Source organism: Thunnus albacares, chromosome 16, assembly GCF_914725855.1.
Source record: "Thunnus albacares chromosome 16, fThuAlb1.1, whole genome shotgun sequence".
NCBI classification, from domain to species: Eukaryota; Metazoa; Chordata; class Actinopteri; order Scombriformes; family Scombridae; genus Thunnus; species Thunnus albacares.
In genome coordinates, this window is record NC_058121.1 from 20984101 (window position 1) to 21006292 (window position 22192).

Sequence of the window (22192 nt, forward strand, 5' to 3'; positions counted from 1 at the left end):
GAAAAAACTGTCTGAAGCTGGTGCTTTTTGCTCACAGGGATTACTTCTACATACGTTTACCTCATTATTTGACACTTTGGCCATGTTTAATATGAGCATCTGGGATTGTAACATTATATTTATGACTGAAAATAAGGAAAAGCATAATAGGTCCCCTTTAATGTCATTACTGCAGGTCACTGTTTAATTCAGCTCTATGTGCAGTCTTCAATACTGAATAGATAGTAAACAAAACATGCAATAGCACAACGTGCTGTCATCATAAAAATAAATAGGCTACAGTATATGCCTACTTGTCAGTCTAAGTAAACAGTCTGCTTTGATGATGGACTTCTGTCTTCTTTCTATGCTTTCCTGTAGAGCGGTCATCCGTGGTGTGTCACCCTCTTTTACCCACATCTCTGCAAATCTCCGAACAGGGAAGGAGGCAACCCCTGGTCCATTGATTGTGTCATCACATCACCCAGATGCAGTGTCATCTCTATTGTCACACAATTCTCACATTGCAGCACTTTACTCAGATTTTTTTAAAAAAATAGCCTATATATATTATTTTAGATATTTTATATGGTCTACGGGTGAAACAGCATAAATCACTATGAGAGGGACAAGTTTTTGTCCTCACTGGGGATAAAAATAATTCAGCAAAGTCAAGGATATATAGACCAGAGGGGGGGGGAATCCCCACCCCCCCGCCTGGCAAATCACACCTTGTATCCAAGCCATCCACCTAACCTTCTCCCTTTAACTAATGAGCAGTGTAAGAATGTGTCCTGGTCGCCTAGTGGTTAAGATAACAGCAAGCAGCTACATTTCCTTTAAAGCATATTCGACAAAACATAAGTAGTATATAAATGTAGAGTGGAGAAAATTACTGTCACTTGTCTTTGAATACCTTTTTTGTGTATGGAGTATTTCCATTATTCATAAAACATTTACACCAATTATATACAATTATGTAATCTTACACACTCAATCTCTTGTGAAAGTGGCAATTTAAAGAGTAAATTTTGGCTGTTTGGTTTCAAGCTCTGGAAACACGCTGTCAGTTTTGTTGATAATCAGTGAAGTTTACAATGATTTAAAAAAAATTGAATATTTAAATTGAGTGGTATTCTCCTTTAAACAGAACCGAGACAACATGCATTTCCTTCAAAATGCCATAATGCTTTTGGCTGTGTGAGCGTTAAGTGTGTCCCCATTGAGGCAGGCCTGACCCTGGCAGCAGCGCCGAAGGCTGTACATCACTGTGACCTTTCTGAGCACCGCTGCAGCCCGCTGCCTTTGTTCGCCTAACGGGTCCCACACAAAGCGACTTTTGACCAAGAACAGAGAAAGAAGGAGGGCAGAGATGGAGAGATAGCGACAGAGGGGAGGGGATGAATGGATAAAGGGACAGGCGTCGGCTGGAGGTCCGCGCTAATGGCTCCTGTGTGTTTTGTAATTAGGAGCAGTGTCAAGAGATGCAGGGGAAGAAATGGGGGTGGTCAGACAGCGGGCAAAGAGAAAGAGGCCGAGAAAGGAAGTCAAAGAGAAGGACAGATATCCAGACAGACAGACAGAAGACAGAATAAAGCCAGTGTAAGAGAGAGGAAGAAAGAGAATATAGAAAAGAAGAGATTAGGGGCCAATTAAGAGAGAACTAGAGAGGTTGACTTCTAAAGAAAGCCAAGAAGAGGAGCTCCCATCCTGTGATCAGTAATTGATCTTGTGCCATTGTGCCTTCTGCATCTATATGAGAGTGTAAAGTGTGTGCGTGTATGTGTGGTGGGGGGTGGGGGTCGCACTAAGTTGCAGTTTAAGAATGGACCCCTCATACCATCAAGCCCTTGGACAGCATTTTCTGGAGAGGAATTTGACAAGTACACGGACAACGATGATAAGCGGAGCACATGTTTTTATCTGGTATTCAGGCTTATCAAGCTTACTTTGAAATTTAAGTCAAATTATTTTGCTATGCTGACAGTCTCCAGGAAATTCACCACCGAGTAAAAAGTCGTTAAAAAGATGTTGAAAAGACAACTCTGCCAGAATCAACAATGTTGAGATTGGGTTGAAAAGTGAGAGACGCCTTTTTTAGGTTGTTGAAAAGACTTCTACAAAACGATGTCCTTCTATGTCTAAATTTGGTTGCAAAGCAAAAGTTGAAAAAACGTCTTTTTCAGGCTGTTTCAAAGACTTGAATTCAACCTAATTTCAACCATGAATTCATTATATTATTATATCATCATATTATATTCATAATTACTCTCAAAATAAGACAAAAAGTACCAATAAAACATCTATTCACACATGTCAGAAACATTACAGATGTGTTTGTGTGTGAGAGACAGAGAACCAGACAGGAGGTGAGTGAGATGGACACTGTGGGAACTACAGCAGTGTGTTAAATATCTTCTTTGCTTTTTCTCTCTATACTCAGAACTCAGTATTCCATAATATATATCAAATAGACAAAAAAGGAAAAAAAACTGTCAAATTATATAAATATTGTATGGTTCTTGGGTGTTCCTTAATTATTTTGGGTTGCTGGTATAGCCTCCATCGCCTGGTGTGCCATGGCATGGGAAATATCATGTTCTGTGACCTTGCTGTCCCACTTTCTGACAGCAGCTGAAATGACAAAGAAAAACATTTTTAATCAACCTTTGTTTAATCCTGACTATTACAGAATACAACCAAAGGAGCCAAAACTGACATCAGAGATGCAAACACATGGTGTGAAAAAATGTATATTACTATATTCTATTCTGTTTTCCCACAGAAGTAAGTATTAAGGTCTGATTATGAGCCTAATAACTGCCTATTCTGAATGGTACCAATCAAAATGGTGTACAGTGCTGTTGGCTGAAACGCCCTTTTTGAGCTGTGGCCCTTCATATCGAACTGTGACATGAGGCTGTTGGTCATCAGCCTGTTAGGAAGGGAGGAAGATAGAGAAAGGGAGGGAATGAGATAGAGATAGGGAGTGAGAGGGAGGGAGGTGGATAGAGGGAGGGAGGAATATAGGGAGGGAAGGATAGAGGGTGGGTAAAGAGGAAGCTAGAGATAGGGAGGGATGGATGGAAGGAGATAGAAGAAGATGATGAGGGAGGGAGAGGGAGGCAGGGAGGTAAATAGAAAGGGAGGGAGGGAAATACAGGGAGGAAGGGAGAGGTGGAGATAGAGGGAGGGATGGAGGTAGATATAGGGAGGGAGGAAAGGAGGGAGATGGAGTGGGAGAAAGGCAAGGAGGGGGAGAGAGGGAGAGAGGCAGGGATAGAGAAAAGAAGGGGGTGGAGATAGGGAGAGAGGGAAATAGAGACAGGGAGAGAGGGAGATTGAGGGAGGGACAGAGATAGATAGATGTAGGGTGCTTCCCATTCTCTCATTGGCCTTTTTTTGCATCCTGGATTCCTCCACTCACCTCCTCTCTTCGTGTCGTAGACCCTCCCACTGGAGAAATGAGCAGAGAAAATGCGAGGAGAGACGAGTCAAGGCAACAGGCATTTCTTTTACTGCCAGAAATTTGAGCTTTTATGATGAAATGAATGACTGCTTGTGATTTGATGGTGTATATTTTCAATTCTCAACAAGGCATACCTGTCCAAGATCTTTGTTGAGCTATCCCTGATGTTCTTGCCTCCAACCTTCCTTAACTGTGTAATCTAAGTGAAAAGAGCAATTTTTACTATTGTATCACTAAACAATATTTCTTACTCAGGGTTCCTACACATTTTCCATTTCAAAATTCCAAGACTCAAATTCCCAGACTTCTTGGTAAATTTTTCAGACCATATTTGACATCTGAGTACAAATAACTAGATGTTTATGTAAATAAAATGTTGGCGGGTTCATTATTTGTTGTGGTCAGTCTTGGTCTCACGTTGGGTTGGCTTGGGCCAAAAACATTGCATTCTTGCTTTGCATTCGACGACCTCGAGCTTGCTCTGGCCTGCGCTCTCTCACACACAGGTAAACATTTCGGCTGCACTGGCTACTTGCTCCAAATGCCATGAAAAGCACTCTGCTTGTTTGATCAATTTATTTTCAGAAATTCAGAATTTTATATTTTAGAAAACAGAATAGGTGCAATAGTCTGGAAACAAAAATATTTTTCCATACTCTCTTTTCTTTTTCGGGGTAGGTGTGGCTCAGGAGGTAGAGTGGGTCATCCACTAATCCGAAGATCTTTGGTTCGATCCCTGGCTCTTCCAGTCCGCATGTCGAAGTGTCCTTGGGCAAGATACTGAACCCCAAAGCGCTCCCAATGGCTGCACCAGTGGTGTGTGAGTGTGTGTGAATGTGCATTAGATTAGATCCTGATGAGCACGTTGGCACCTCGCATGGCAGCCTCTGTCATCAGTGTATTAATGTGTGTGTGAATGGGTGAATGTTGATATGTATTGTAAAGCGCTTTGAGCGGTCGGAAGATTAGAAAGGTGTTATATAAGTGCAGTCCATTTACCATTTACTATACTTATGCAGACCTGGAAATTACTAAAATCAAATTTCATAGTTTTCCATACTGTGCAGGAACCATGCTTACTGGAAATGGGCATTGAAAATACATCCCTGTTGTGGCCAGTTGAAGACCTTGGTTTTTCTGAAACAAACATTTTGAACTCAGTTTATATCAAGAGAAAAAGCTATTTTAGCTGCACACTTTTAGCTAGAATTTAATACTGCATTATCAAGACAGGAACTGATAACTACAACCAACTGGACTCCTTTTGATTGTTTTTAGCTCTAGTATTACTGTCTAACTAGAAGACTGTGAGACAAGATCTCACAGTTTTGGGTTGTATAGTCCCTGGTGTGTACAGTGATCTGAGTTCACATGGTGGTGAAATATCCTCATTAGTTGCTTCGTGCTCCCCTGGGCTGCTAATGCAGAATACAGCATTTGTATCTCTCCATTCACTGCCATAGCGGCAAGACTGGTCCCAAAATACCACTTTTAGCACGTAAACCAAAGCCAACAAAGCAGAGTATGCCAAAATAAAAAACAACAATTTGTCATTCTCAGTTTTTGAGGAAATGGATGTAAACAAAAGGTGGTTCTAAAGTCTAGGCTGCAGCTGAGGAAGGATGTGTCCTCAAAAGCACCGCACTACGAAGGCTACGAAGGCTACGAAGGCTTCTGCTTTGAAACGGTCAACAAGGACCAACTGTGTGCATCTTATATGTCGCTGGAAATGTCAGTTTTTGTTTTTTTTTTTGCTTTGTCCACTTTAAGGAGTTTGTGGAAATGGAGGAGGAAAAGATTAATATTACATAATAATTCCAGTGAAGCAGCAGCATTTTTCTATCAAACTGACCCCCCCAAAATGAAAAATAAAACTCACAGGATTGTGGGAAGGAAAGATCTTATCTGTCCTTAAAACACAGCTGGGTGACACCTGCATTACTTTTAATTCAGTTAGTAACAGTTACACATGGTGAATAGTTATATTTTTTCCAAAACCTGTTTAGTACTCGTACCATGTCTGGAAGTTGAGTGTCCTGCACATGCACCTGAGGATAGAAATGGAGAAGTGGAATGTCTCCGATCTCTTCCATTGCAAGATCGGTGACTGGAAGAGTTGGAGCGCTCCCTTATTGAGCTGTATATTGATTGATGCTATTGTGTTGTAATCAATCACAGTTATCATTGTTGTTTTACAATCCCCTATCTCAATCTGATCTAAAGATAGTCTGGCTTATGTAGGTGCATGTCCTTCCAGATGCAATGGCATCTGCAGGGGTATGCACACACTAGGCAGCACTGTTTATGGGGAAATATGTGTATGTGTTATAAATAAGTGTATGTTATGCCCAAGGGCCTGTTTCCCCTTTGGGGTATGATTGAAGAAAACAAACAAACAAACAAACAACAAAAAAACCCAAGAAAAACATTTGGTCACAAAAAATAAAAACAATTTCTATGACTTTTCCAAAACCTTTTTGGATTTGATTATTTTCAAGCACCTTTCCAGGCCTGGAAACGACTATTTTCAAATTCCATGACTTTTCCAGGTTTTGAAAATAGGAAACTCACAGCACAGTAAGGTACTACATGGAATTGTCCTCCCCCCCAAAATGGTTGCCAACAATGTTTTCTAACAAGTTGATTATCTTCCCACGTCTGGAAGATGCATTTTCCAGGAGATGAACCCAAGGGCGATTGAAAACGACCACTGGAGTGTAGAAAAGAGGTCACCAAGTTAAACACTAACATAAAGTAGCCTGTGATCCCCAAACCAAACATAAAATCAAAGCTACTGAGACAGCCATTATGCCTGACGTCATTTTTATCTTCAACAGCTGGAAAGTGAGCCAGTCCTCCACTGGGTCTATCTTTTTTTAACAGTCTGACTGCACCTGGGTCTTTGGCCATTGCGCAACATTTTTATCTTCCTGGATCCCGTTTTTTGGGATGACACCTTCAAAATGTTTGTTACCCTCAATCCAAACGACTCTTGCAAAAAACATTGAAATACATTCAAAAGGACAACTTAAAAAACAATTCTTGAGCAAAAAGCAGCTGTCCCTCTGCTTTACTGACACTGGCTGCAGTGGCCTTTGCTTCTGTTTTGTATTTTTTTGTGCACACTCCCTCTCTTTGCCACTTGCACCAAAGGGTTCTGGCTGGTCTTCACGAGCTTCTTGATGTTTTGAAGATGGTTCTCAAAGGGGAAAGCAGATATGTCATTCAACGAGCAATCAAAATGTTCATGGAGGTGTTTTACAGCATGCACATTATAGACAATGAATTTGTCTCCATAGACCTCAGTGCTGTTGACCACAAAATGATTGAGGAGCACAGCTGCATATGGCAGAAAATGGTTTCTCCTATCACGATGTCAGCGAGAAGGATCAACATTCCAACTGTAAGGCAGAGGAAGTGGTGGTACAACTGCAGGTCCACAATCCCATGGAGCACCACAGTTCCAGAGTATAGCAGAAACGGTTGAAACTTAGTAACTTTCTATATGTCCAACTCATGAAGGGCTCTAGGCCTCCTTGCTACCTCACTGGGCATTGCATTCCTCAATCCAATGAGTCCATTGGATAGTTCAGTTCAGCTCTCTGTCTAGGAGGGAGCCTGCAAGGGTTTGAGATCTGACACAAGTAATACCTGATGTGCCTCACAACTCCAAGTCAAACAAGCTGCATATAATCAAGGACAAACGAGATGACATATGAGATGCCTGCTCTGATCAGTCGTGTCTCCCGGTTCTGGTGTTTTGTTCTGGCTGAACTTTTCACCTGTCCTTCTTGGGAATGTATCCCTGCTGTTGAACACTACTCTCCCCAACCATTCACCTTCCTCTTCACACCTTTCACAGCTGGAGTATTCAGTGTGGTAGATGATGTTTTTTAGGAAAGCCCTTGCTGGAGCATCACATATAAAGATTTTCATATGCACCTGGTTTTATCATGCCATTGAAAAGACAGACGATAAAAGGCTCAAATCCATCAATCTTTGCCAACATGGGCCAGAACTGAACCCCACTAGATTTAAATAATGGTACACCATCAGCATTAATACAGATAGCAATGTGTTCTGTGGAAACTCGACACTTCAGAAGTGTGCTGCATGTGCCAGTTTCTAAGCCATAATAAATGTATTCGCTGTTGCATCTTGCCTGGCGAAGGATAAGGAGCAGGTCATTGAGTGATTTGTGTGTCTGATTATTGGTCACTACCCAATCTGCCAAGTCACTGCTTCGGTCCAATCTATTTTCATCTAGTTGTTCATCGGCTCTTCCAGTTGCCTCTTCCATTACTTCATCTTCTAAGTCAGGATATACAACTTTGTATCTTTCTTGATCCCTGCCATCATCCACTACATTGAGCGTCACAACCCCCACGAAATGACTTGTTTTACCATCATAATTTGATCTATTCGGTCTGATCGCATTTTGAAAGTCTAGAAGAGCCACATGATTGAATTGTTTTATCCTCATTCAAGTTAGCTGGAGGGCTAAACCGGAAGTTAGCCGTCTCGGCTGGCAGAAGTGAGCATGCTCCATGGGTGCATTGGGCCCATAGAGCGTAAAAGTGGCTTTTTAGACTAAATAAAGGCCATGACGGGCCGACCAGATTTAGCCCAAAAAACAATGCCCACAGACATCAGGTGCTTGGTGGTTTGTTTCATGAAAGAATAATCCTATTCAGATAATTTATTCTGTGTTGTAAGTTTCTTGCAAAATGGACCTTGGGAGTTTTTATGTAGCTTTCGCGGGTTTATACCTTTTAACGTTTTATCAAAGAACCAGATATTTTCTGACGCAGTTGTTCATCTTTCGTCCTGATGGTTCAACAGGGCGAGTTCCAAGGTGAAGATGTGAGTCACCTCACATTGTCTACGGGAAAAATGAATGAATGAGACGTTTACTCCCACCACACAACTCCACACACAATTACGCAACTAAGACTGGTGACAACATATCAGTTACCATAGCAGCGTAACAGTCTCTGGCACAGGAGATTTCCATGTGCACATCAGTCAGAAATTGCAACTGTCAGAACAAGCAATAGAAAGATTTGTCATTGCAAATAGAGCTAAAAGAAATGCTGATGCATCTCAGGCACCCAACACAGTGTGAGATGAACCTAAGAAACAAAATCAGAATGTATAGTAAAAGGTATTTGTCTTCTTCTTCTGGTTCTTTGTGGATGGTGAAAGCTATAGCAGTCCCACATATTATAATATCTCATCTGCACGGACAAAAGTGTCAAATGAGGCAATGGTGAAGGCACCAAATGTAGTTCAAAGTTAAAGTTAAAGCTTTAGCCAGCATAAATCTGGATCACTTCAAACAACTAAGATATAGGTAAATGAAAAAAACAATACTTGATGTCATGTTTGTTTGTCTATTGTCCTTAAAAACCTAAAATTTAAGCTAATATTTCTTTTGAAAAAAACAAAAGAAATGCATTTAACCAATTAGCAAACTTAATTCTTATTCATTGTTAAGTTTGGGTTCAATATTAATCTGCAAATCTGCACAGCAACAACAAGTTTTTTTATCTGATAGATTGAGAATACACCTATGTTACTTAATTTAACAGTCAAAAAACTGCTAGCAAGATGTACCGTGGTTAAAAAAAAGTTCACTACTGCTCAGTGTAGCTATACCTCAACCATAATGAATGCTCATTTACATTGTGTGCCAGCGAGCGTGTCCGTGTACATCTGACTTTGTATGTACTATGTGAGTCTGTGCAGCTCCTTGTCCCCTGTGTGTAACTGTGTGTGTATTAGTATGTATGTATGAATGCCTCTCTATGTGTACTATGTGTGTGTGTGTGTGTGTGTGTGTGTGTGTCATAGGCTACTTTTGGGGACAAATTTCAAACTTAAGACCAGTTAATTGGGGATGACTTGTACAATCGGGCACAAAAGCTGTGTCCCTAATTTGGAGAAAGGTGATTTTTGGGTCAGTGGTTAAGGTTAGGGTCATTTTAAGGTTAGGTTTAGGCAAGTAGCGGTTATGGTTAGGGTAAATCTCCAGGAAATGAATGTAAGTCTATTTAATGTCCCCAAAAGTGACCATGATCTGGTATATGTGTGTGTATGTGTTTGTTTGTGTGTGTGTGTGTTTGCTGCACATGCGATGAGGGATGGACATCGCCAGGGCAGCACTACGAGTGAACAAGGCAGATCAGTCAAAGACTTAAACCCCTGCTCCCCAACGGAGGAAACGGACAGGCTTTGATGTTGATGTGAACAAATAAAAGGAAGCCAAAATGAGTGGAATGGACTATTATCTGCTGTGGAGAGGCCCTCCCATGGAACTGCGCCTGCCTGCCTGCTTTGCTTCCAATCAGGAGGGTGAGGGGGGGATTGAGGAAGACGGAGAGAGGAAAAGAGGAGAGAGTGTGTGTGAGAGAAAGACACACACAAAAAGACAGGGAGAGAGAGAGGGGGTAGGGGTCCAGAATCCTATTGATTTCACTCTTGTGCTAAATCCAAATACTGCAGTGTTCTATATTTGCTAGTGTCTCTTACAAAGGACATTTGTATATGCAATACCCACTTGTACACTACAAGAGGCCAAGTGAGGCCGATCATCACCAGCGCGTGCTGAAAATCCTTGATATATATATATATATATATATCCACCCTGCTATATATGGTGTAGGCTATTTAGATCAAATGTTAAACTTCTAAAAATTTTCTCTGCTGATAAAACAAGCAAAAGGCATCACTGAGCTACTGTGCTGGGATTCATTTTATAATAAGACTTGGCCAGTCCAGTTTAGCGCTGCTTATGTTAACTCACAGAGAAAGGCTGTTTGCCAGAGCCACAAATAGACAAAATCCAAGAATACAATCTGCATTAGCTTGCTGCCGAAGCTGAAAGCAGTGAAATAAAATACCAATACCTACATTAAGTGGTAACTAAGCAGAAGTAGGTCAACTAATTCTATTACTATTGTAAATTTGTCATAGGCCAATTCAAAATCAGACTTTGCCAAAAGCAAAACCCAGCACGCTAAAAAGGTCATTCATTCTAGCAATGAATAGAAGAGTATATAAAGGCACAGGGAACTTGTTTGCACAAGCTGACACATGTTAACCATCTTTTGTACTGGCTGGAAAAAGTGGGTCAGATGCACGACAGCGAATGTGCACAGGGCTAACAGAGAGCAAGAGAAACAGAAGGAGCAGGATTCATGCAATTCTGACCCACAGAGGAAAGTTACTCCCTCTTTGTTAGACATGGCATGTAGAATGTGGTCAGAGCATATCATTAGTGCCAAAAGGGATGTAGCACGTGTGCATCTGAAAAGAAAAAAAAAGGTTCCAAAAAGGGATGTTTGGACACAAACAGGATTTGCTTTGAAACAGAGTGATAAGTGGACTTGTCCATGCTACCTGTGTGGCTCTATAGGATGGTAATTTTGGTCAGAAGGTCTTTCCGTCAATCCGCCATCTTAATCCAGACTGAAATGCCACAAAATTTGAGAAGGACACACCCATTTTACTACATGACACACCCACTTTACTACACGACCCCCCCACGTCCGTCCAATGTTGTTACCATAACAGCATGCTACAAGACACACACCCCTGACCATAACCCTAACCATCTCACTACTCATGCCTAAACCTAACCAAGTGGGTGTGTCATATAGTAAAGTGGGTGTGTTGTGTAGATACTACGAGTCCACAAATAGACATACTTTTAAAATTCTGCACAGACATTCATGGTTTCAAGAGAATGAATCCTAATGGCATCCTATAAGCTCAAGCGACAAGCATGAAATGTCCCTGTTTTTACATCTGGTCACCATTCCCCATCTCTCTCACACTTACTTCCTGTCATCTCTCTACTTTCAACTATTAAATAAAGACATAAAACAATCATAAAAATCATGAAGAAACTAAAATTTACAGGAAGAATAACACACATAGCTTAGTTTCCAATAATTGTTTTTCATCCAAAGTGGGTGAATGAGTTTCCATGAGAAGGATTGAGATAATGCAGGATATTAAATAATGGATCTGTGCAACTGGCTTCCCTGCAAACCTATACCTTTGCTACAATTAATGATGAATAATTAAAAAGCGGACTTTTACTTCGAGGATGATACGCTAGTCTAAAAGATGTATAAATGACTGAAGACGGTTGCTTAACTGAAGTGCTTCCTGCTCTGGGCACTTGTTGAACTTTAGCACAAAATCCCGTCTTGTCTTTCACAGGAGTGCAGGTGTTCTGACTCTTGCTAAACTTCAACACAATGCATCTACCCATGCAGTATAATCCGAGCTGAAATCCCGGGCTACGATTTGTTTTTCTCTTTCGAGCCACCATGACAGTTAATGAGGGTTAGGGGTGTTGGCTGCTAAAAGTTGTAATTAGTTTGCGATGCCACATCTGCTGAAGGGCAGTCATCTTTAATGAACATCAGCAGCGCTAATGGAGCGTAAAATGACACTAGGAAATACAAGATGTTGTGGTCAACAAGGGATGGCTACATCAGTCAGGCCCTTCATTCCTTTACATATGCTTCAGCTTAGAAAGACGACTCAATGATGCCGACACCTTTTAGGTTTAGCTTTCTCTTTTTTTTTATCTATTTCTCTATCAATCTAGCCTATGACATCACATTTCTGTTTATACAGCAGAATAGATTTTCTACATTTAAACATCTAAACGTGCTTCATTTAATGTTTCTGGACTCTTAAACAGTTTCAGCAACTATATCTGTCGGCTTCAGTAAAAACCTGCTGTGATGTCCTATTTACTTTGCTCCTTTTACTCTCCTTCCTCTGTCTATTGTATTTCTCTTTTATTTCATTAACTTTAAATATTTTCCCCAGGTTTTTCTGTTGTTAACTTGCGCTGTGGAACACTGAGCTTGACCGAGGCTTTGGTTTATTCATGAGGTTCAATGAGGAAGGCCTTTGATGTCCATGAATTATTTAAAGGCAACACTTTTTTGAATAATCCCTCACTTTGGTGAATACTTCCCGGCGTTCCTCCATCGAGTCTTTATCATTGAGGTGGTTAATGGGATGATGACACCTGGACAGATATGAAAGACAAAAGTGGAGGGGATAAGAAGTCACTAAAGCAAATCAGTGCGTTTCAGCTGTAAAAGAGTTGCTGAAAAAGCTTTTCCCACTCCTCTTTCTGCAATCTTGCACATTTTCTCAGCCGCTGAAAGTGTTTTCTAAACTCCCCCCCCCCCCATCCTTTAAATGTTTTCATTTGGTGCAATAAATTGTTTCATCAGAGTAAGTGTCTCATTTTATTTCCAAATGGTGAGCACAGTATCTCATCTTGGAACAAAACTCTTTTTATCACAGTTGGTTGATGCTGCTACACGAGTACCTACACTACAATAAGTGGCTTGAAGTATTTTCAAGTATTTTTAGTAGTGGCCCATGAAGTTGAACTTTCACTCCGCCAGCCACATAATATCTCTGTATTTCTATCTCGGGGACAATGTTAAAGGCAGTAATAGGAAAGAAGGGAAAATTTAGCACTCTGTACAAACTCAGTTTGAAGAAGTTTTCCGTCCACACAAGCATTTTTGTTAAAAGGCAGTTGGAAACTGGAAAATGGACTATTAGCAACATAATTGGTAAGGAGTGAAGCTGCATGGATAGGCCCATTTGACAGATATGTGGGATGATGTTAGCTAATTTGCGTGGTCTTAGAGGGGTAAAGCTTGGTTCTGCTGTTTCTGACTTTGTGAATACTCAGTTTACTGAGTTTAGCTGGTCACACGATATCCTTCTCTTTCTCATGTCAGTTAATGTTGTAAGTAAAAAATAGTGAAGGGGTCGAAATTGTCTTAAGGCAATATCATGATAGGATGCCTTAAGGCCATTTTACTCATATTTAAAATGAAAATGTGTCTTGAATTTGGAAATTTTTAATAATCTTACACAGATATATAATTTGTGTAATTTACAATATAATGCATGCTGTTTTGCCATGTCCCCCACACTGCTCATCAAAATATATTAGTCAAATCATAGCATTTTCCATCTGTTTTCTCATTATTATTTTTATTAGATAACAATACCGCAAGTGATACTGATGCATGTCCCAAAAATCAAATCAGTTTCTCTTTACTTCTGCAGTAATGTGACAACAGATACTGAAAGACATGTCAATGACACCATTTGCAATATAGAAACACAAAAAAGTGATCACAGAGAGACTCATACATGTCAAAAAATATCCTTACATTACTCCAGAATTTAGTATCACGCTTCCATAAAGTTAGGGGACTTGCAAATTAAAGATTTAAGATAAAAATGGTCATAACCAAAGCAGCAGAGGCAGAAATGTCCAGAGTTTTAGTCCCTATAAAGGGTCAGGCATCAAAAAAACACTGAATCCTACACTTCCCATAATGGAACTTCAAACTCAAAGATGCCAATTTGTAACATAGGCTTCTTGTTCAAATGTTTTTGTCTTCAAGCCCGAGCTGGGATAACAGTGACATTATTCAGCTCTTTTTGTAGGTTGAGTGGTACTCCCAGTGACAGGTAAACTGCACTTGATGTGTAAAATCAGTCCTGTCTCCCTTTAATATCGCTGACAAGTGGAAGAACATCACCCACATTTGTAAAAGGTTTATTATTTGACACACTTTAGGATTCTCAAAAAGCTCACTCTCCCGCATTTTTAAAATTTGATAAGATCTGCTTTCATTGGTTGAAAATGCTGATTATTGTATGTAGATGTGAAAAATATGGGTGTTACATGCAGAACTGATTAGTGGCTTGGTGATTAGTGATAGCTGGGACCCCCTACTGGTCTTCAGTGTTAAGTCCAGTAAGCATCAACAGAGCTCCCAACTAATCCCAGCTGGTCTCTCATTTGATTTGTTCACTCAGTGGTATCAAAATCTTGTCTTATATCACACGGTAAACCCCAACATTCTGTCATGTACAGTGCAGCAGCAGCATTACTCTTTTTTTCTGCTCTGGCACTTCTCTCTCTCCGTCTCACTTTCTCATTCACATACCGGTGCAATGAGCACACACACACACACACACACACACAAACTCACTCTCACACTCCCTGTCTCTGTCTTTCCTCTGTTTTTGAAGGGTGATATTATACGATAGCATTGCATAATGTGGCATGAGGGCATCGGAGAGAGCAGTGACTAGGATCCTCACCCGGCCGTGCTCTGCTGTTTTACCCCATGTGGTGGCACACAGCGCAGGCAGGAGTGATATAATTAGAATGGAAATTACAGAAAGTTACAGGCGAGCTAAATCCCCCTGCGCATCGCGTGGCTAAAAATGTCCCGGGCAACGCCAGTGGATGTATCACCATAGCAACAGCCTTCTTCTGCACTCTATTTTCAGACTGAAAAGGGAGAACCATAGAACCATCCAGAGAGAGAGAGAGAGGAAGAGAGAGGAAGGGAGAGGAAGAGAGAGGAAGAGAGCGAGGGAGAGAAATGCAAACATTGCCTTTTCTGTAGAAATTGATACATTATTCAAGTAAGGAAAACATCTCAGAGTGAGTGCTGGCGGATGGGAGGTGGGCTGCGGATTGCACTCGCTCGTCAGAGCTAAACTGAACTGTCTTGGGGGTATTAGTGTGACGGTCATACAAGGACAATGGGGTGTTGTGGGGTTGACTTACACGTCTCAGCAGAGGTCAATGCTGAAATCCACACCGGCAGCCAGAGATGTTAACATCAATGCAGCCATGTGATAAGTCCTCCTAACTGGCGGTGCACCGGCTTCTATTTTAATCAATCACATATCAAATGGTTAGAGGATGAACCGCTGTGGAAAGTGAATCATCTTATGGAGGAAATTTGGGCATTAAGAGCGGGCTTCATTGAATCTGAGTGCAGCGGGCGTTTGAGTTCAAGCGTTGTGTCAAGGGCACAGTGTCATTGCTTTGACTCAGACTATGAGTCAAACATCAGATTTGTGTTTCATGTCTCAAAATAGCTCTGAAAATGAAATTCACAACCAAATCAATAGAAACCCCTCCGTCCCCCCCGTCCCAATGCACTTTGTCTCCATTTCTCAGTTCAGTTCTTTTCAGTTCAGTTCACTTTATTATAATTCATTTCAGCACAATGTGGTTTATTGGCATGGCAGCTGAGAATCAAATGCCAAAGCACCAAGACAAAAGATCCACATTTCCCTCTTTCTCTCTCTCTCTGCTGGTCTAATCAGCTCTTAAGTGAAAGCATACCCTCTCTCGCTCTCCCTCTCTCACTCTCTCTCTCTCACACACACACACACACACACATACACACACACCCCTCTCTGTCCATCTTTCCGTCTCCTAATGTTTCTCTCGCCCCCCAGGGGGTCTGATTGAGCCGGCTGGGAGGCATGGATCTTTCTCTATTGATCTGCCTGCTGAATCACTTATCCCTTTTCCAATGGCCTTCATCACCACACTCAGGTTTTAGCACTCTCTGCATGCACAGATTTCCTTACTTGTACAGCCAAGATCCAGTGTTGGAAAAAAAAAAGCTTCACAAGTGAGAAGAATATAGTAATTTGATTGCAAAAAAACTTGTTAACTGTAACAAATCAGAAAAGGAATCACACCGATCAGATTACAAAAAATCTCAAAGAAAAGGTGACGTCTAGGATGAACCCAATTTCCTTTACTGATCAATAAGATCACTAAAGGAAATTGGGTCATTATTATATATCACAATATAACTGATCAAAGAAACATTCTGGACATGCTTATGGACACTACAGATTCTTGTTATCTGACAGATGTTGCAGTTAATTTAGAGATCAAAGCAGGAACATATAGCATGCAGAATTAGCAAATGTATCCAATTATCAGATTTAAAAGTGGGAAATCTATCTATAGAAAGTATGTCCAGAAATACTGTATGCACACAGATATGGACAGAAAAATGTCTAAGGTCAATGTCCATAAAGTAATGCAAATGATTAATGCAGCAGGAAGAATGAGTAATGACAGTGTCATCATGTGGAACCACCCTGCAGAATCGTTTTTTTTTTTTCCATCTAGATGAAATGCTAAGTAAGATCCAGTTCTAGTTCCTGCAGGGCCCAGTGATGACACTTTCCATCTCTTGTTTTTTCCTTTTTAGCCCAATCCAATCTGAGAGGCAAAGCATTTATATGTCGAAACAAAGACATTCAACCCTACACAACAAGAATGGATCCAAAAAAACTGCCTGGATACATGTAAAAGTCCCTAATGTAACTTGATATCGTGCCTATAGGCAAATCAGAAGGTGAAATAACAAGCAAACCAGTCAAACCGGTCAAAACATAGTTTAGCATGAAACCTGTGCAGCCAGAATCCCACTAGCCGCAATCATATGACTGTGAAACTATGCAGACAAAGCAAAGCTGAGACGTATATTTATATGGCACGCTATGTAGGCTACTGGAGATCATTTGAATGCAGCAGTGCCCTATACAAACCTGTTATTATCACCATCCATCAACTTGTCATGCATCGTTTTCTTCTGCTGAACAGGCCAGCTGAGGAAAGAAATGAAGAAACAAGAAACTGCCGTGACTGGTTGCAATTTAAGTTGTATAAATCAAACAATCATTAGATCATTCATTTATTAATTCAATACAGTGAGGAAAAGAAATTGCATCCAATGCTCTCAGGCAGTCTGGATGCAGCATCTTGCTAGCCAAAAATGATAGATTCTAGCCTCTTTTTTCCGCAGCTATATTCAGCAGATGACTGCTGGTGTAGACCACTGTAAACAAAGTGGTGTGGTTTTTGGGGAAAGCTGAAATGTTTTTAACTTTCCGCACCTGGCATAGTCAGCACTAAAAATATGTTCTTTCCCATGCTGCTGGGAATGCGCAAAAACATGTTCTTACCATTGAAAACAACCAGAAAAAGAGGGAAACAACACGGGAGAGACAGGTCCCTAGTGGTCACGCAGCTTTTTGCAATGTCAACCAGATGCCTGTAGGCTGATACAGATGCTTTCATTCTCCTAGCAGGATGGACTCACTAACAGTGCCAGCCTCTGTCCAGGCGAAAAAACAAGTCCCTGCATGCATCCTGATAATGCCTATCTGCCCGTTTCTGTCTCCCGCTCTCTCTGGTTCACTTTCTTCGACTGTCACTAACTATCTTTCTCTCTCTTTCTGTCTCTTTTAATTCTTCCATTCCTTCTGCCTCTTTTTTGCCTCAGCTTTTCCCTCACTCTCTACCACCCTTTTGTTTGACTTTATTTTTGTCATCAAAGATGACAATTTGTCTCTTTTGACGCAATACGCTCTGACCTCCAGTGCGATCTGTCACTTTGAACTTTCGCCATCCTTCTGTTGGGATGACTCGCACAGACAGAGGACAGAGAGAGATAGAGAATGGGAGAATAATGATGAGTATTTAGCATGGGGTTGAAAGTACGCCAGAAACAAGGGTGGCAAATCAGATGAGACAAAAGCAAAGGCGGAAGCAGACAAAGAATAAGGAAATTGGATGATTCCAGCCCAAAATAATGAACATCTGTAACACCTCTCGGCTCAGATGCCTATGTTGGAGCACAGTGAAACACAGAATGATGTAGTATCATGTTAAGTTGTCATGGCAGCTTCCACACGTGATTGCAGCGGGGTCATGAGAGCTATTCCTGGCTGCCAATGTAAGGATAAATGTACGGTAACACGTGACAAACACACAAACACGCATGCATGCATATCTATGTTACTCCAGCTTAGGTTCACAGCTGTCAGTCAATTATGGATGTAGGTCAAATAAACAGACAGTTGGACTGTAATGGTTGACTCAGGTCAGTAATAGTAGGCTTTGGTATCTGGGACTCAATATGACGGGAGTGCAAGTCAGAGAGGGAGACGGAGAGAGAGAAAGTGCGACGAAGGAAGGAAAGAAAGAAAGAATAGAGATGGAGACAGAGAATCCCCAATGACAGGATGTTAAGGAGAGTGTCAGGAGGCAGAATGAGGTATCTAGGAGAAGCAGATTTCTCGCTGACAAACTCTGGAAATGCTGTAGGCCTGCTCCTATACTCCTAAAGTGGCTGTGTCAAGAGGATTATGACCCCCTTGTTGAGCACGGTTAAGTATATGTCTTGTGTGTTTCTCACGCGAAGAGGCACTCGGTTGCCTTCAGAAGTTTTTTGAACATTCACAGTGTGTTCCCAGAACTGGACCAAAACCAGCGTTGAGAAAAAAAAAAAAAAAAAAAAGAAGAGAGGAATGGATAAACGCACAACCTGTTTTTGCCAAGTCGCCAGTGGCCTGAAACCAACATTTTTTGTTACATGCTGGAGCCAACAGCACTCTCAAACAATCAGAGAATTTGGTAGCTTTTTTTTTTATGACTAATTGTGTCTTCATGTGCCCCTCATAAATTTGTTTTTATAATTTAGGAACTTGTTCATCATTCGTTCCAGTGCTTAGGTAAGAAATAAACACAGTGTATGCAGTTGTTTTGACATTGTGGACAGACACTGGGCTATTTTATTGTGACAGATTGAAGATTGAGACTGCAATATGTAGATGTGAGATACACAGAAATCCACATTAATCCCAAAATCTTTAGTGAGAAATCCATATTCAATCCCAAAAAATCTTGAGCAAACAGTCAGTGGTTCTGACATATTTTGAGACTTTATGCCCGTGTTCGTTTCGCCTTCAGTCTGACAAAGCGAGGGAACCTGCTGTTCATTTATGATTAATTCAGGGGTATTTTGGGAAGAAAATTGACATCATGTTTTAGTGATATGGTGTTGGCATCAGTAAGGACACTGATTTTATCCCCAGTTGGACAGACTATGGCCAATCCACAGTTTATAGACCCAATACAACTGTGTTGAGTGTCGTAATTTCATGATACATACTCATTCTAAACAGGTTTTAATATATAAAGAAACAAGACCTAATAACGTGTAGTCAAACATATCAATATTTGTAATAAATTCACTTGATATAAATCCACAGTCTGGTACGTTCCTTGATTTTGGGGTCATGGTTTGGTATGTTTTCAGATAGTGTGTAAGATCATATTTTTGTCATTTATATTGAAAATGTAAACATCGACTTGTTGGCCATAATTCTTCTTATTGTGAAAAGTTTGGCACTCAAACATAGTCATATGGTAAAAAAAAAAAGTCCATTAAGACAAATGCAGCATTTAGAACTTTACTTACCTTTTATAATATAACATAAATCAGCCATTAGAGCCCGCACTACAGTTTAAGGTTTTCACAGTGTGTAAAGATGTACTGTAGGCCTTGGTTAATTAGTGTATTTGGCTAATTTGACAGTAATTATTTGGTTCACAGTACAAATCAAACCCAAGAAAGCTGCCTACTGAACTGAATATTCTGTACCATTTGGGACAAATACACTTTACATTATACACTACTGCCCCACGATGCAATGCAAAACAGTTATTGGGGAGCATGTCACAGCCAAAATAACAAAAAATAAACAAATTGTGGATAATGGTGAAACAGCTCTGAGGTTATTGTAAACAAAAAAGAAAGTATTAACTCTGTATGAACACTTTTCAGATGTGACTGATGTCTATCAGTGCACATCTTTGTCATTTCCTGTTGGTAAAAGTATATTAACTTCCTATGCATTAAATACAGTATACCATGCAGAGATGAGTGTATTACTATAAATAGTATGATAACACAGTTGGGACACAACTTGTGTCTTCAGTGGTAACCTCATCCAGTACAAGCAGGAATAATCAATAAAACATTTTTGAACAACCTTTCTTATCACATCAGATTACCTCTCATCGTGAGTAGTGTCAGATTGATTTACATTTAAGAACAATCCCGCAGTGTACGACCCATCTGTGCTACAAGTCACATTCTATGAGAGGCAGTGAAGCTTGGCATGGAGTTTGATCAGTTTACAGGAGGCGAGGGAAGAACAGGTAACGAAAAGGGAAAAGTTCAAATATTGTACATGAACTGTGACAGTAACCGATCACACCTGGGATACCGGCTGCTTATCATTATTCCTGGCCTGATTTGTATCAACTGTAAATGCAACAACAATGGAAGCAAGCAGTAAAGCGCATTTGGTTTGACAGAACAATTGATCTGTCCACGAGTCTCTCTGTGTTTTTGTCTCAACAGGATAGTACACACACACACACACACACACACACACACAGACTTTGTTTAGTTACACAGTCCGGTCCTCACCTGTAGAATTTCATCAATCTCTCATTAATGTGTGTGTGCACAATGCTCTGTATGCCTGTATGCTAGACACACACATGCAACTAATGTGTATCTTTGTGATTAGCAAGAGCTGAGTGAGAGCTTTAGCTACAGAGGATGACAACAAAGCGAGGGCAGACGTTGCAGAGGCAGTGGAAGGGAGAGACAAACGAACAACATGTCTCTCTGTATTGACAGTAGAGGTCATGTTGAGAGATTGTGTCTGTCTGTAGCTTAGAGACTTCAGCACAGAGGGCAAAGTAAAGGCCTTTAAAACAGGATGATAAGGGACGTCATGTGACATGTTAACACACAGACCAACAAGCACTTCTATTAAACAATCTGCTGTTCTTAATTAGACAGGAGGCTGCGGGTCCTCCCTGTGCACACGGCCAGGCAAACACACATCAGATACATGTATGTATGAGTGGCGATAGGTTTTCCCCCTGCCAACATGCTGCTCTATATAACCTCTCGCCAGGGCTCCCCCGAGATGAAGAGGGCCAAACACACACTAACAGACACATACACACACTTTGGCAGCAGCAGATAACTTCAGATATGTAAGGTTTTAATCCATGCCTGGGGTGCTGCAGAGGTATTATGGACAACAAAGGCCTGATAAAGATGCCATTTTAGTCAATTTAGCTCCAGGATATGATTAGTAATGACCCACACCAGGTGAGACGCCTGAGGCTATTGCGCTGCTACGCCAATAACGAGAGAGGGATAGAGAGAGAATGAAAGATACGGACGGTGGAAGAGGGAGAGGCAGACTGTGAACGAGTTAATGGTCATCTTGCAGGGAAATTAAATGTATCTTTAAAGGAGTTTAATTTGGTAAATGGAACTAACTGAGTGTGAGGGACAAGTTAGAGGTAGCAGAGGTTGGACACTACAGTTGTTGACCACACATCAGCTCTTAAGTCACATTTATTCAAAACAGACAGGAAAAAAATAAAGCAAACTTTCCAAAGGAGAAGCCCACAGGAGAGGAGGATGAAAACAAGGGAGGAAGGAGGTATGAATGGGGCAAAGAGAGGAGATAGCGGCAGCTCTCTGTCGGGCACAGCAGGTTAATTTGCTCTTGTCAGAACGAGGGTTTTCCCTCTAGCTGTCCTTATCTTTGTTGTCCTCCTGGATGTTGGTGTCAAACCGAGAGGCGGTGTGTGGATCCCGCCTCGGCACTGTCACCTCACCGGGTGCAGCCCGGGAGTGACAGAGTTGCGGCTTTACACTGTAATCCTGTAATTATGTCAATTAAGGGGCTGAAGAATGGAGAGGGGATTCCAAATTCTTCTTGTAAAGAGGGGAAAGTAAAATGATATACAGGAGCAGGGTATACAGGTACACAGGTAACAACAAATAAACCTCCATATAACAAATACACCTCAAAAAAACTCCCATAAAGTGCACAAGGCATTTATGAAAAGGATAATGTATGCTTAGATGAGTGTGCTCTGATGAGTTAAGACATTTTGGCAATCATTTGCAGCTGTATCGCTGAGAGTTACCACAGGAACACCAGATACGGCCTGAATAATGAAGA

General features: G+C 40.9%; 1 long non-coding RNA gene across 1 annotated transcript; it reads right to left on the reverse strand.

The window, feature by feature from the left end:
• Nucleotides 1–2370: 2370 nt before the first annotated feature.
• Nucleotides 2371–5754, reverse strand: LOC122965750. The gene is made up of 4 exons (XR_006398289.1): nt 5328–5754; nt 4529–4585; nt 3583–3647; nt 2371–2613 (listed from the first exon to the last, which is right to left on the reverse strand). It is a non-coding gene; the product is annotated as an uncharacterized LOC122965750 (long non-coding RNA).
• Nucleotides 5755–22192: the final 16438 nt, after the last annotated feature.